At 38.1% G+C, this 5,569-nt stretch overlaps 1 pseudogene; it reads right to left on the minus strand.

Moving 5' to 3' along the window:
• Window positions 1-1,420: 1,420 nt before the first annotated feature.
• Window positions 1,421-5,273, minus strand: LOC147625875 (arginase-like; annotated as a pseudogene).
• Window positions 5,274-5,569: the final 296 nt, after the last annotated feature.

The raw sequence follows: 5,569 nt of genomic DNA on the forward strand, positions 1-5,569 counted from the left end.
CGTTAGGGCACTTACTTTACTTAGCACCTTCTCCCTTTTGGTGATGTTGGCATAGGCATGGCCTTTTTTTTGGGATTTCTGCTACAAGCTTTGTTAAGTTAATCTTGTGATTATAATGCTAATATATGTGTATGTGTGAGTGTGTGAGTGTGTGCATGCACGTCGGGGTGTGTGTGTGTGTGCGCGTGCACGCACGTGCGCATTTGTATGTATGTATACACATCTCATATACATATACATATACACATCGTAGACACATATAGATACACATGCATACATACATACATACATATGTACATGCATGCATGTGTGTGTGTGTGTGTGTGTGGTACACACACACACACACACACACAGATATATATCCCATGAAAATTTCACAGACCCATTTTCAATGTAGATATCCTCCTTGCACCCATGGGCATTGAGCTTGTTTGGCTAACACAAGCAATCAAGGCCAAGACATGTCAACTTTAACCCCCCTCATTGCACCCAATACGGGTGCCAATAGCATTGGTAGAATTATTATCTGTAAGTAAAGAAACCAACTTGAAAACAAAAGAACTTTATTTTTTGTATTGAGGAAAAAGTTTCACTAATTTTAAAAAAAAGTGAATTGTTGGATTTATATACATATACCAATCTAATTTATAAAAACTTAGTTAAGGTAGTGTCATTCTAAGTGCTACATGTACATCCTTTCCCTACATGCGTATTACGAACAAAAATTTTCCAATAAATCCTTGGTAATTATATATACATACATGCATGAATTCACACAGACACACACACACACACATGCACGCGTGCTCTCTCTCTCTCTCTCTCTCTCTCTCTCTCCTCCCCCTTGTTTCTTTTGACAAATGGTATCTAAAAATTGTGTGACGTTTAAATTTAGGTGTTATTTATAAAATCTTCCTACTACTTGCAGTGTATTTGTGTAGAAATCTTTCAAATTTTATTTATGATTTTTATCTATTAAAATAGAGAAATTGTAATAACAAAAGCCACCAAAACATTCAAAAGACAAATCCTTTTAACTTTGTGCATGTGTCTATTTGTAGTGTTACATGGCCCTTTATCACGTTATGAGCATGAAAGATAACACCTCTCTAGAATCCAAATGAAAATAAGATGCAACCACAAATATGCATGTTAATCGATTTGTCTTGATTGTGAAAATGTGAATGTGTAATGAAATTTTCATTTTGTGATCAAATGAAATTATTTTCTTCAAAATCACTCATTTTTCCATAGATGGCACAAAGTATGCCCTCTTTCTTTTGAAAAAAGATATGTAGGAACACAATCATTACTAGAGCATTACCATGAATGAAAATGGCCACATGAATCACATGATTAACTTGACTAACATGAATGATTCTTAAAACATGCTTTTTCCACATAAGATTCAATGAGATAGTACTATCCCATTGATACATAGATTAGAATCCCTTGTAGGTAATTGGATGCATTCAATCTTTCAATGCTCATGTTTGCATAGTGTGAACATAATTTATTACTAAGATTGTTTGGCTATGATTATCCGGAGGGGTAATTTTCACATTTTTGACATCTTTGCAGTTAGTTCCCGCACAAATTTTGATGCCACCATGGCGGTCATATGATATGATGTGTCACGTTGAGGATTGTACTCCACAACATCGCCTGCAACAATGTCTCCCTTCAAGTGTTGTAAGATATTCATCACATCACGGAAGGAGAGTCCACCAGACTCTATGTGAGACACTCCTGGTGCAAAACCTGGGTCGAGGCAATCTACGTCAATGGATACGTACACACCTTTTGCACCCACGCCAAGCTCCTACAATACACAGTCCAACATGAACATAAATAATTTTGTCACATGGCAAATATGGTGATGAAACATAGTTGAATGTCTTTTCATGGTTTAAAATGGTTTTTTGCTACCTGAGTAGTAAAAGGTGGGCAAAATGTCCAAGTAAAGGTTGGACAAAAGGCCATATATGGATGCATCATCATTATCAAAATTAAGCTTGGAGCATTATTCTACAACTTAAGGCTGGGTAAGATGTGGCATACCAAATTCTCCAAAAATTCTCGATGTTTTTCAAAATGCCTCATCTCATAAAGCTCCACTCCAAACCTCTCGGCTTGCGCCCTCCCCTCTTTGTTTATAGAACGTATTCCAACCTTTGCATTACAAAGAAAAGAGCAAAAAATTATTTGAATTTCTCTCACGTACTATTATAATGAAATGAAAGGAGAATATAAAAGCAAACCTGCAAAAGACGACGGGCATGGCCACCTTCCATGATGCGTGCAAAGGATGATGCATGCGAGAACTTGTTTCCTTCAAAAGATTCATAAAGGTCCGGATGTGCATCAAAGTGGATGATATCAACTGGGCCCCCAAGCTTCTCTGCAAAACTGCTCGTACAATAGGGTAGGAGAGGGAGTGATCACCCCCAATAATCAAAGGGCGAAGAGGATACTGTCAAGAAAAGAAAACATTTATAAAACAAAAGTTGAGAATCTTTAGGGTTGTGGTTTTTTACATGCTTGTGGCTGTGATTTAATTATTGCTTTGTGGACAGGTTGTGTTCACAACTAATTGTAAAATGTGGTTGGAATTAAGAACCATGGAAATAGGATGGACATGGAAGTTTCCTAATCCAAGGCATCCATGCCTCACCCATCCTAGAATATAGCACACATGTGTAACTATGCTTAATGATATATCAATTTTACTTTTTTGGGCACAAGTTCGAAAATAAGAAAATTGTATACATCTCAAAGTTTGTAAAAGAAACATTAGTATCCCTACTAGTGCAGTAAAGAAGTACATGAAAGGTCATACTTTATGCAATATGGAAGAAGCACCAAGCTTGCGGATTCCATACTTCTCAGTTCTTGTTAAGTCTTTGAGGCTTCCTCTCTATAGAAAAACTATGGATAACTGGCTAGATGTAGAACTCCTTTGAAAAATCTAAAATATTAGCATATTTTTATGAACTTAACTCAAAATTGTTTGCTATGTAAGCCAATCCTTTAATGTTGAATCAACTTATTTAATCTCAAGGCATAGCACATTCTCAAGGCCTATGAGACTAAAGGAAGTTGTAATATGTGTATAGTCTACGTTTTGACAAAGGGATCACTATTAAAAATTGAGCTACAAATAAATATGAGAATTAACATCATAGAATTAAGACATTAACTATTCAAATTTAAAACCTCTAGTGGCTCCCATGGGCCCAAAATGTATGTTAGAAATATTTTGTCATGTACATTAGTGCTAAGTAAGTTACTTGGCAACATTCTTTCGCAAACCCTAGGCATTATGATGGTTTATCTTTAACTATTGTCTAACCTTTTGTAAGAAAGGGTGACAATAATTCCAAATGTCTTTTTTTTTTCATTTTTTGCATATTTCATGGGTCCTTAGTACAATAATTCCATATGTCTTTATGTTGACTTTTTTGCATGTCGAGAGATAGGTGGTTAACTATCACACTATGTTGCCCAATGGAAAGTGTGAGACACTATACTAAAAGGTAATTTGTTGCAGCTTTATTTTAGTAACTACAATGAACTCAAATGCTTGAAAAGGTTGTGTTTGGAGGAATTCCCATAGGAGGCTTCCTATATTAGAGTGCTCATCTAGGGAAGACTACCAATCTCACATCCACCAAAATTTGCAATGCTCATAATTGGCAAAAGACAAGCCATTTGGTGTTTCCTTTTACAAGGAAAATTGCGTTGGCTTTGTTATTCTTACATTAAATGCAAGTCTTGCATCATCATCTAGTTCTCAACCTAAATTCCCATGCAACCACATTTTAACAATTAGTTGTGAACACAACCCCTCCACAAAGCAAGAGTTAAATCACAACCACATTTTAACAATTAATTGTGAACACAACCCCTCCACAAAGCAATAGTTAAATCACAACAAGCACAAGATGAGAAGAGTCCATGTGGTAATAAATAAAGTAAAAGACAAGTAAAGTTAAGTAAACCATCACTTGAAACATCTTTTAATTTCATGTCTACCTGATCCATGACCAGCTTCACAGAGTCAGAGACTGTCTTCATTAAGAGTTCATCTCCGATCCCAAGATTTTGCAACTCTTGGATTGGAAAATCCCCAACATCAGCTAAGACCCGTGGATCTGCCAAGTCCTTCCCTGCATGGTTATGTGACAAGTCGGGAGGGAAGTTAGCATGAGCCTCTTCATGGAAGCATTGGTCCTTTGCAAGCATATTATGAAAGGATGAGGTATTTCTTGTACAAGAATATGAAAGCCTAAGGTATGTCATGACCATCTCTTGAATCATAGTCGTGATAGAAGTTAGCATGAGCCTCTTTATGAAAGCATTGGTGCTTTTTGCAAGCATATTGTAAAAGCATAAGGTATTTCTTGTACAAGAATATGAAAGGGTAAGGTATTTCATAACCATCTCTTGAATCATAGTCACGACGAGTCAAAAATCCAAATTTGCAAGTTAAAAATGCAAACCTATTCATTAAAATGCTACGTACTATACATAGTCACGAAGAGTCAACATTCCAAATTTGCATAGCTCATGATGTGTCATATGAAGGTGCAACCACTTCCCCCAAGTGACGTTATGTGTCCTCTCCCCCCTAACCTCTCATAAATGGAGCAAAGTAGCAAAATGAAAAGAGGTGAAGCACCCAACCTTCCTCGGTTGTGGAATTGGCACTTGCAGACCAAATGGCCTCTCGTACAAACGGAGGAGCAAAAGCCGTTCCTCGATGGTAAGAGGAGTTGTGGCCCAAAGGAAGTCCAAGAAGACAGGAGACTGCTTGTGCCCCACCAGCAGCATGCACAACCTCAGCCTGTACTAAGATAACAACTAACACACTAAGTCAGCAACAGGGATGATGGAATGCATGTTACTAAGAATTGGAAGCATTAGACGATATGATAAAATTGCCTTAGCCCTTGCGCGCTCGTGAAGGAGAGCTAGCGAAGCGTTTATGACACGATCCTGGGCATGGCGAGACGATGCTGTTACTGGGATGGTGTATTCGGAAAAGTTTCTCGCACGCAGCTGGGTCTCGAGCTTTCTCAGGTGCTGGGCAATCCTCATCATGGCTGCAAATCAATCAGAAACCTCTGCTACAAAGAAAATGGACAAGTCGTAAGCATGAAATCTCTGTTCCTACGCAAACTGGTAAACTAGAGAGTAAAGGCATGGAAGCAAGGCGACCACCTTATAATAATGGTCTGCTAGTTGGTAATGTGAGCGATGGAGCAATTTCTGGAAATCGGAAGTGGAGATTATCTACTATCTAGAGTTGGTTACGAGTCAGGATTCCTGACTTCTGACAGAAACGGCTTGGCCCGCAATTTGATCACGAGGCCAAAATAAAAGCCTGAAACTTGTACACTTGTGCTTTGTAGTTTGGCTCGCAGAATTCGTACCTACTAGTACACATGCATGCGCGTTGCCAGTAGCGTTAACTTTGTGTGTTCAGGCGTGCGAATACTTTGCCAGTAGCGAGACTCTCGTGCGTCGTGAATTGTGTGCAACTCTCACTCCTGCGCTTAATGCTCTT

The sequence above is a fragment of the Cibotium barometz genome, chromosome 23, assembly GCF_041138505.1.
Source record: "Cibotium barometz isolate CiBa-2024 chromosome 23, ASM4113850v1, whole genome shotgun sequence".
NCBI classification, from domain to species: Eukaryota; Viridiplantae; Streptophyta; class Polypodiopsida; order Cyatheales; family Cibotiaceae; genus Cibotium; species Cibotium barometz.